We start from the raw sequence: 11,524 nt of genomic DNA, 5'->3' as shown, positions 1-11,524 counted from the left end.
CCCCGCCGCAGGTGGAAGGTTCTCTCTGGTTAATCCATGATCCCAAAGTAACTGCTGAAAGCAATTCTCCATTGAAAGCTTAATTTCTCAACTCTGAGACACACCACCCAAGGGTCTGGTCCTTGCTCACCACCCTCACACCCTCCTCTGACCCACTGCCCATCTTAACTTAAAATTACCTCTCACTGAAGGACTTGAGGTTTTCCAGAGCTCCAAGTTTTCTTGCCTCATGATATTCACACTTGAGTGCTCTCATCTGGACCTCTCTCACCTCCCCCAACTCATCCTTCTTTTCACTCCTTTTTTTTTCTTGTCTTAGAGGGTATTTCACCACCCTCCTTATATAATGGCTGTTTCTAGACTCTGTAATTCAATGGGCAAAGGCTCAGTCTTCTTTTTCTACCATCCCCCATACTACCATGGAGCCTTCTAAAGAGGATACTCAATTAATATTTGAGGGGGAAAAAAAACAGTGAACAATTTATTATGATTTAATTTTCCTAAATTATTGAATAAATGAAACAAGTTCAAGTATTTAACTTTTATTTTACAGAAAAGCAGAATACAAGGAATAAGGGAAACCAAGAATGAACCATCTTTTACTTTTTTCTCTATTTTTAATCTCAACTGTTTTACTGCTAATTTCTTTCACATTTCTAAGGAAACACCTATACCAGTGCTATTCCAGATCACTAAAGAAGCTAGACTGTTATCCAATTTGTTTAATAAAATAGAAAAACTCTTACTCTTAAACCTCATAAACAGCATTAAGTATGTAAGCAATATCATTCATGCACTTAGATTCTGAAGCTAATTTTTTAAAAAGAAGCAACATTGTAAACTTTCCTCAACAGCAACAAAACATAAATCTATGTTACTCAAATATGTTATGCACTGTGATCCCTCCAGCACCACCAAAGCTCCCACACTACTTCAGGAAAATGCTTCAGATTTCACTACAGGTGGGAGAAGCTGCCCTGAAAATTGGCCCCAGAGCGTACACTGACCAAGGCACCAGTGCGGACCATAGCTGCAGCTCTGGCTCGGGCTCTCTCTTCCTTATCTCTCAAAGCCTCTTCATACTAGGATGGGAAGGCACTGGGAACTGTATTGTGGATCTTAGCCAAGAACTCAAGGACTTTCATCTTGCTGGTTTCCACACAGGCTCTTGGACCCCACAGGAACTCACAGTGAGGAGGATCACTGTTGGGCACCTGGCGGTACTCCAGGTATCTTTCCTGCACCAAATCTTCAGTGATGAGCTTCTTGGGGTCCCCATACATGAGGTGCTTCTTTGCAGCATATATCCCCATCACATTGAGTACTTCCCAGATATCCTCCTCAGTGGCACAGTTGCCTTTCATGAAGATCACACAGAGGATCGTCATAAGGAGGCCGGTCTTGGGCGTGATCTCCTCAGCCTCTCATCACTGGTGCGCTGGAATTTGCTGACAGGGGCATAGCAGTGCCTGGTGGGGTCGACTTCCTTCACATCAATGCCAAAGGCCAGCAGCATCAGCTCAGCGGGTTTTCTGAGGATCTCATGGAGGTGCTCCTTGTACCTTTTGATGACATGCTTCATAATATCTTCCTTTGTAATGGGCTCTCTCACGTTATACTTGTGCAGCAGGAATTGCACCAACAGAATTGCCTTCTGATCTAGAGGGGTTCTGCAGGAATAATCAGTGCTGGGTGATGCCTGGGAGATGCTTGGTTTTTCTTCATCCTGGCTCTTGGCACCTTCATCATATCTTGTGCATGAAACACCTGCAGAAGTAGTGGTAGTGGATGGGGCTCTCTGAGACCCCTGGTATTTTCTACCTGACCCAGCAGAAGGGGAACTCTGGAGATTACCACCAAAAGGAAGGCATTGGGGGGAGGGGGCCCTTCTGCTGCTGCTGCAGTGACCTGAACATCTTGGAGACGCTGAGTCTCACTCCTGGCCTGACGGCGTTTCTCACGGGTGTGGAGCTTACTCTTTTGTCCCCGAGGCATGATGGCACAAGTCAGGAGCAGCAGTTAGGAGTGTGGGCAGCATAGCAGGCAATGAGGGCACCTGGAGGAGGGAGAGGATGCTGTGAGCACCTTCAGCAGGGAGATTCCTCCCCGGCTGTAACCAGTTGCCTCTGCAGGTTTCTGTGAGGGCACTGCTCTCATACCCGACAGGGCTCCTTTTCTGATCAATCTGTTTCCTGAGAACCGTGCAGAGGAAGTTAAGAGTGTACTTTGGATTGGCAGGTCTAGGCTCTGTGGGATCCCCTCTGTTCTGAGGTGGAGAATCCTCTCAGTTCACATTAAGGATTGTTCTGTCAATTGTTGGCAGGGCCCCCTCCTCCTCCCCTCTGCGGCTCTAAAACTAAACTCCTTCCACCAATGGCCTTCCCTCCGAGACCCCTGAGGAGAAAATGAGGGAGAGCCTTAGCTGCCCGCCTCTGCTGGGGACTTCCAGAGCTGACAAAAGGAGCAGGGCTTTATACAATCCCCTTTGTCTTGATTAGGGTTTTTAGTCATCACTCAAGTCACCTCCCCCACCAGACCAAGACCCCCACCTCCTGGAGTTGGACCGCTCTGCCTTGGGCCTCCCAGGGTAGACCGCAGGGACAGCAAGGGTGTGTTCAGAATTGAGAGTACCCTCAGTCCTTGCTCAGGCTCCTCTCCTTGCCTCTGAACAAACCCTGGGATGTTTCCCTCTGTTGATCTGACTCTACCAGCCTCAGATCAAAGTCTTTACTCCTTGAGACCTCGAGGCAGAGTTGAGGGGGCGTTGGGCCTAACAGCCATGCCACGGGCCTCTTGGTGCGGGGCAGGTCGGAGCGGGGTTCCGTGAGGTCTCCTTTGTTCTAGTGAGGCGTGTTCCCGCAATTCTAAGTGTCCTCACCTTGACTCTCAACATCGCCTCTTCCCTCCAGAGACCTGAGGCTGCCCTCCTCAGACCTGAGACCCTGAGGGTGGAAGTCAGTCAGTACCTCATGGCGACAGCTCTGCCCTGGGCTTCCCAGGAGTGAAAAGCAAGGGTGGGCTCTGTGCGGGTCCCTCTATTCTGGGGTGGGTTATCCCCTCTGTTTTCAAGGTTGAGGCAGGGAGTCAGGTGTCCTCCTCTTGACTGCTTCTTTAAAGACTTCCTGGGTAATACTAACTTTGAAAGCTCTGAGCTGTTTCCCTATTACAGACCTTGCAGAAAATGGATAAAATTCTCAGGCTAGATAGGAGATGGGAAAGTTGCAGCACAAGGCAGGGTCCCAGGACGAGTGGTGGGCTATGAAGAGAAAAAACACACCGGTCCATAGCATTTGTTTGCCAGCCAGACTTAGACTTTGGGGGAAAACTCTACTCTAAAAGATGTACTTTCTGAGTGGAAGAAGCTGTACTGCATGATTTTGTGAGACCCAGACCTTTTGATATTATCTAACGTTGCTCAGTCCAGTGCAGTCATTCTTATTTTCTGACCCTCATTCATACTAAGAAATATATTTACATCCCTAACAAGTGTGTGTATTTTTTCATGAAAGAACACCTACCCTTGTTAAGTGTGGTTCACTCTTTTCATTCCTTGTATTTGATTATAATATTACTTTTTAAAAAATCAGTCTTCACCCTCTAAAGAGGCTTTGGGTTGTTACTACCAGCTTTTGGAGTCATACTGTTTCAAAAAAACCCCCACCAAACTCTGGTGCCATCCTGATATTACCCCATGGTCCTGGCACATGGCTCTGAAGAGCTGCCTCAAGTTCCTTCAGTGAAGCAGTAGAAATTCATTGTCCCAGGGCTCTCTGGAAGAATCAAGGGCTGAACTTTGAAAATCTTTCCTCCAACCAACCCTGTCATCTGCCTCTCTTGCAGCCACAGACTAGTCTCAACGTAAAGGCATGCCCTTACCTGCCCAAATTCAGGTTCTAGTTCAACACAGACTTACTCTGTTCCAGGGGATCCTCATTTATGTTGTTTTGCCATTGCAGATATTGTTCTCTTTCATCATCTTTCATTCTCCCTTTTATAGTTTCTCCACGATTAAGCTTAGGAAACAGAAGCCCACATCTGGTAGCCATCTTGAAAGCTGCATATGAGGCTGTGTATTAGTATGCTCAGGCTGCCATAACAAAATACCACAGACTGGGTGTCTTAACAACAGCATTTTATTTTATCACAGTTCTAGAGGCTAGTAGTCCCTGATAAAGGCACCAGGAGATTCAGTTTCTGGTAAGAGCTCTCTTCCTGGCTTCTTGCTGTGTCCTCACATGGACTCTTTTCTGTAAATACACACACTCACACACAGGGTGATAGCTGGTGTGTCTTTCTCTTATAAGGACATCAGCCCTATTGGATTAGGGCCCCACTCTTATGACCTCATTTAGCCTTAATAACCTCCCTAAAGACCCTATCTCTAAACACAGTCACACTGGGGACTAGAGCTTCAATATATGAATTGGGGATGGAGGGGGCACAATTCAGTCCATAGCAGGTAGTAAATCAGTAAATAATTTAAGGAGAACTCATATATTTACAATATTCTTTTCCCCATGAATAAATGAACATAGTGTACTCCTGTATTTATTTGGGATTTCTTTCTCTATCAGTACATTTTTATAGTTGCCTCCAAAAAGATTGTGTATATTTTTGTTAAGTTTCTTTTTAGGTAAAATTTGGTTATTGCTGATGTTTTTACTGGGATATTTTCTATTAATTATCTTAATTAGCTATTGATTTTATGTGGCTTGCTCCTGATTTTGGTATAGTCATCTTATATACAATGGCTTTTGGAGTCTCTTATTCATTTCAGTATTTTGTGCACTGGTTCCTTTGGATTTTCCTAGAAGATCATATTGTTGGCATTTATTATCTCTGTCTTTTCAATATTCCTCCTCATATTTATTCTTATACTCTTATTCCTCTAGTTATATATTCTAGTCCACTTTTAAACAGTAGATATAGTACCATAACATCTGTGTTTTTGTCCTGACTTTGATGGGCATGCTTCTAACATTTCACATTTATCTAAATTTGCTGTAGATTTTATGAAATGGAAATTCTCTTCAAATGTTATTTTACTAAAGTTTTTTTACCATGAATGGGTGGCAAATATTTTTTTTCAAAGGATTTTTGTATATCCCTGGACATGATCAAATGCATTTTACCCTCTGATCTATCAGTGCAGAGAAATTCCAGTTGACAGTTCTTTGTAATGTTATAATATCTTTGCATTTCTTGAATTCAGTCTGTTTATTCACTGCTATATTGGATATGCAACAGGTTTACTTAGGATACATGCCTCTATGTAAGTAAGCTAAGCTCAAGTGATTTCTTTCTTGGGGTGTCCTTATTTGGTCTTTGTATCAAGGTCAGCACACCTGTTAAAATGAGTTAGTAATTTCTCATCAATAGATTACTAGCTAATGAAAATGTGAAATAAAGATATGGTATTTATAATGATCATTTTAACTAGAGAAATTATCAATGGTATATAGCAGTAGAAAGAAGAATATAATGATCTCAATATATCTGACACTCAGCATCAACAATTATCAGAAGTTAAAGCTTAAAAGTAATAGTCAGAGGTAAATGTTGATCCTATTAACATTTGTTACATTTTTACTTCTAGAAATTACTAGACAAGAAATATAAATGAATTTGATTGCTATTTTAATTGTTCTAATGGAAAAAATAGACAACATGCAAAACTAAATAAGTAATGTCATCAGAGAGAAGGAAACTATAAGAAAGAATCAAAACTAAATGCTAGAAATCAAAAGTATAAGAGAAATGAGAAAACACCTTTGACAGGCTCATTAGTAGATGTGACACAGTTGAAGAAACAATCACTAAACCTGAAGATGGTGAATTGCAGCCTCCCCAACAGAATCAAAAAGAGAAACAAAGAACAAAAAAATTAACAGAACATAAAATCATATAAAATGCTCAGTTAATACCAGAGAGCACAAAAAAGGGATATAAAAAAAGAACAAATGCAACAAGTAGAAAACAGTTACACAAATAGTAGACTTTAGTAAAACCATCTCCCTAATCACTTTAAATGTGAATAAGTACACCAGCTAAAGCAAAAATTGTCAGACTGGATAAAAAAATAAATTTAAAAAAAGATTCAACTATATGCTATCTATAAAAAACCCACTTTATGTATCAATACTTTGGCTAAAAGTAAAAGGTCAAGGGATTTTAGGACAGTGAAACTCTTCTGTGTGATCCTATAATGGTGGACATAGCATTATGCATCTGTCAAAATCTATAGGGTTTATATAACACAGAGAGTGAACCCCAGTGTAAACTATGGAGCCTATTTAATAATAATATATTAATACTAGTTTATTAATTGTAACAAATGCACCACACTAATGCAAGATGTCAGTAATAGGGGCAACTATGTGTATGTATCAGGGTGGAAGTAAATGGAAACTAGTACTTTAGGCTCAGTTTTTCTGCAAGTCTAAAACTACTCTAAAAAATAATAATATCTATTAATTTAAAAGAGAAGAAGGAAAATTCACATATGTGGTGGACACATAACCAGCTTAGTGTAATTGAACTAAATCTTTATTGCAATTGAACTAAAACATTCAAGCAAGGGTCAGCTGCAGAAAATGAAGAAGTCTTTAGATGATGTGATGGATTATCTTGTTAAGAACATACCTCTCAGCTGTCTGGTAGGTTTCTTTTATCCTTAGCTGACCAAGTCTCAGAATGCTTAGGGCCAACGTGCAGGGAAAAACAGGGTCTAGAAACCTGAGCACAAAACATATTAAACTTATCCCTTTCACCAATGTATGGTGCAGCAAGCCAGATGACACCATCTGTTATGTTGAAATTAACCTGTTAGGCAAATCTGTATTCAGGAAGTAGGTACCTAGAAAATTGATCCTCACACGTGGTCATTTCCAGCTGAATAAAGAACTTTAAGGATTCTGACATTAACAGCTAAATTCTGTTGTTTCCTTGGCTGGTGAAAAAAGAATGGTAGACTTATCAGAGCCTAGCCAGAACTCACGGAAAGTTTAAGTGCACTCGTGGTCTCATTCTGTGGCCGTTGTGTTGTGGCTCATTCTGTGGCCATTATGTTCTATTAAATAGAAACACATTCACGGGGACTATAGTATAAACTAGTGTCTGCTCTCACTTTGTTTCAGTAGCCCTTATCACTGGTTTGCCTCATGATGAATGCTTATATAACTTTATTTTAGTTTCTTATATCTCATATAGGTATTTCACCTTTGAATTTAACAAAATTCACTTAGAGTAGACCAGTTTAAAAATGTAGAGGAATGAAGACAGATATACCATGATAACAGTAGACAAAAAAAGCTAAAGTAGCTATATAAATTTCAGTCAAAGCAGATTTCAAAACAAGTAATAGTATCAGGGATATGGAGAGACATCATGTAATAATAAAAGGATCAGCTATCCAAAAAGGTCTTAAAATCTCAAAACATGTATGCAGCTAACAAAGTACCACAATACATGAGGCAAAAACTGAAATGGAAAGGAGAAACATACAATCATAGTTGCAGGCATCAACACTCCTCTGTCAGTAATTGATAGATGAAGCAGTCAGAACATCATTGCAAATATGTAGATGGCATGAACAATGCTAACAATGAACTTGACCTAATTGACACTATAGAGTACGCCATCCAACAACAACAGATTACACATTCTTTTCAAGCTCACACGTGACATTCACTGAGACAGACCACATTTTTGTCCATATCTTTGTCCATAAAACACCATTAAACACACCTTAATAAATATAAAAGAAAAGAAATCATACAAAGTATGTTCTCAGATCACAATAGAATTACATTGGAGATCAATAACAGAAAGAGAGCTGGAAAGTTCCCAAGTATTTGTGAATTAAATGACATGCTTCTAAATAACCTATAAGTCAAAGATTTTTTCTTTAAAATTTAAATTTATCTTGAAATTTAATTTTTTTAAATAAGTGAAAATGAAAATGCAAATTACCAAAATTTGTGGATTGCTGATAAACTATTACATAGAGAGAAATTCAATATTTAAATCTAATATTTAAATGCAAATATTAGAAAAACGGAAAGATCTAAAGCAAATAATCTAAGTTCTCACCTTCAGGAAACTCAAGAAAGAAGAGCAAATTAAACCTAAAATGAGCAGAAGAAAGGAAATAATGAAATATAGATCATAAATAAATGAAATTTTAAAACAGGAAAACAATAGAGAAAATCAATAAAATGCTCAATAACATCAATAAAATTGGTAAGTCTCTAGCCAAGATAACCAAGACAGAAAATAGAGAAGATATAAACTACCAATATCAAGAATGAAAGCAAGATCACTGCTACTGACCCTAGAGACATTAAAAGGATTGTTATCAAAATGGAATGCTATGAACAATTATGTTTACAAACTTAATAAAGATGAGATAGATCCATTCCCTGAAAGGAACAAACTACCTAAACCCATTCAAGTTGAAATAAATAAATCTGAATAGCCTTACATCTATGAAGGACATTTAAGTAATAGTTCAGAACCTTCCAGATGAAGGAATCACTAGGCCTAGATAGTTTCATTAGTGAATTCCATTAAATATTTAAGGATGAAATAATACAAATCTGCAATCTTTTTCAGAAAACAGAAGAAGAGAGAAGCATTCTCAATTCTTTTTATGAGGCTAGCATCACCCTAAGCCCAAAGCCAGATAAATACATTACTGGAAAATAAAACTACAGACAAATACCTTTTAGGAACATAGACAAAAAAATCCTTAACAAAATAATAGCAAATGGAATTCAGCAATATGTAAAAGGAATAATACATCATTACCAAGTGGGGCTTATTTCCAGAATTCAAGCATAATATAACATTTGTAAATCAGTTAGTCATTTCATCATGTAGTAGACTGAATAAGAAAATCAATGTTATATCAATAGATATAGAAAAATAATTTGAAAACTTTAATACTCATTTATGATAAAAACTTTAAAAAGTAGGATTACAAGGGAACTTCCTTAACCTGATAAAGGGTACATAAGAAAACCTGTAGCTAACCTTATACCTAATGATGAGAGAGTGAATGCTTTCCCCCTAAGATTAGAAATGAAACAAGGTTGTCCTCTTACTATGCCAATTCAATATCATAATGTAAGTCCAATCCAGTGCAAGACAAGCAATAACAAATAGATAAAAGGTATACAGATAACAAAGGGGTAAAGTAAAATTATATATTTTTCTGGAGGAAATGATTGTCTATGTAGAAAACCTCAAAGAATCTACAAAGAAAATCTCTTGGAACTAATAACTGAGTATAATTGCTTTACTATATACCAGCAATTAACAGTTGAAATGAGAACTTTTGTAAAGCAAAAACATTCACAATTGCACAAAAATGAAATACCTAAATGTAAATCTAACAAGACATATACCAAATCCATTTGCAGAAAACTAAAAAACACTTACCAAGAAGATCTAAGTAAAGGGAGAAATATTCCCTGTTAATGAATTGGTAGACTCACTACTACCAAGATATGAATTATTTCTAACTTGATCTATAGATCTAATGCAATCCCAATCAAAATCCCAGCAACTTTTTTTGTAGATATGGAAAAATTGGTTCTAACATTTATATGGAGTGGCAAAAGTCCTAGAATAGCCAACACAATATTGAAAAAGAAGAATGACATTTGAAGACTCACACTACCCTATTTCAAGGCTTAATATAAAGCTGCAGTAATCAAGACAGCATAGTATTGGTGAAATAGACAAATAATTGTAACAGAGAATCAAGAGCCCAGAAATAGACCCACACAAATATAGTCAACTAACTTTCGACAGAGGTGCAAAGGCAAATAAATGAAAAACAATATTTTTCCACCAAATAGTGCTAGAACAATTGGACATCTATCTGGGAAAAAATTAACTTAGACCCAAGCGTCATACCTTACACAAAAATTAATTCAAGATAGATCATAGATTTAAATTTAAAATGCAAAACTATGTAACTTCTAGAAGAAAATACAGGAGAAAATCTATGACTTAGGATGTGATGATGAGTTTTATATACAATACCAAAAGTACAATCTATAAAAAAAGAAACAACTGATAAGTTGGGCTTTGTTAAAATTAAAAAGCTTTGCTCTGTAAAGGACACTGTTAAGAGAATGAAAAAAGAAGCGAAAAACAGTGAAAACATTTGCAAATCCCGTATCTGATAAATGACTTGTATCTGAATGCACAGAGAACTTTTAAAACCCAACAGTAATAAAACAAGGAACCACTAGCAATCTGAATGGTGTCTCTAAAAAGAGACCCTTGAAACCTGTGAATGTGACTTGATTTGGAAAGTCTTTGCATATGTAATTAACTTAAGGATCTCAAGAAGTGGTCATCCTGGATTTAGGATGATCTGCCCAAAGACAGGTTACACAAGAGAAAGACACAGAAAGAACTGAGAAATAGACGGACAGAGGGGAAGGTCATGTGAAGATGGAGGTGGAGGCATGGGTTGGAGTGATGCATTTACAAGGCAAGGAACACCAAGAATTGCTGGGTTGTTACCAGACGGTAGAAGAAAGGTCTGGAAATGGATTCTCCCTCAGACCCTCCAGAAGGAACCAACGCTTTTGAAAGCTTGATTTCAGAATTCTAGCCTCCATAATTGTGAGAGAATAAATTTCTTTTATTGTTGTAAGCCTCCCAGTTTGTTTATTACAGTTGTCTTAGAAAAATAATACATTGCCTTATTTTTAAAGTGTGCAAAAGATCTCAACAAGTATCTCACAAAAGAAGATAGACAGATGATAAATAGGCATATGAAAGGATGCATGATGTAATTTGGCACTAAGGAAATGCAAATTAAAACAACAGTTAGTTATCAGTGCACACCTACTCAAAGGCTAAAATATCAATTGCTAGCAGGGACATAATTGGATCTCTCAAGACATTTATGGTGAAAATGCAAAATGGTGCAGCCATTTTGGAAACAGATTAGCAGTTTCTTAAAAAACTAAACATGTTCTATGATACAGTCCAGAAATTGTGTTCCTAGATATTTATCCAACTGAATTGAAACTTAAATCAACACAAATAACTGCACATAAATGCTTATAGTTGCATTATTTGTAATTACCAGAATCCAAGATGCCTTTAATAGGTGAGCCAATAAATAATCTGTGGTACATACATACAATGGAATACTATTCAGCAATAAAAAGTAATGAACCATCTACTATCAATTCACAAGATAACATGGATGAACCTTAAATGCATGTTGCTAAACAAAAGAGGCCAGTCTGAAAATGCTACATACTATATGATTCCATTTGTAAGATATTCTGGAAAAGGCACAACAGAGACAAAACACATCAGCAGTTTCTAGGGGTTTTCTTTGGGGCAAGTGGTAGATAAAATGAAGCACAGGGGATGTTTTAGGATGGTGAAACTACCCTGTATGATAGTGTAACGATGGATATGAGACATTACACATTTTTCAAATCCCATAGAACATTAGCTCACAGAGTGAACCTTAATGTACACAAATTTA

General features: G+C 37.8%; 1 pseudogene; it reads right to left on the bottom strand.

Annotated features, from left to right (window-relative positions):
- Positions 1 to 956: 956 nt before the first annotated feature.
- LOC102541107 (melanoma-associated antigen B10-like) lies at positions 957 to 1,995 on the bottom strand (annotated as a pseudogene).
- Between the last annotated feature and the right edge of the window lie 9,529 nt (positions 1,996 to 11,524).

This window comes from Vicugna pacos, chromosome X (assembly GCF_048564905.1).
Source record: "Vicugna pacos chromosome X, VicPac4, whole genome shotgun sequence".
In the NCBI taxonomy this organism is placed as follows: Eukaryota; Metazoa; Chordata; class Mammalia; order Artiodactyla; family Camelidae; genus Vicugna; species Vicugna pacos.
Note: the sequence above shows the minus strand (reverse complement) of the source record. Positions and strands in the feature narration are given on the sequence as shown.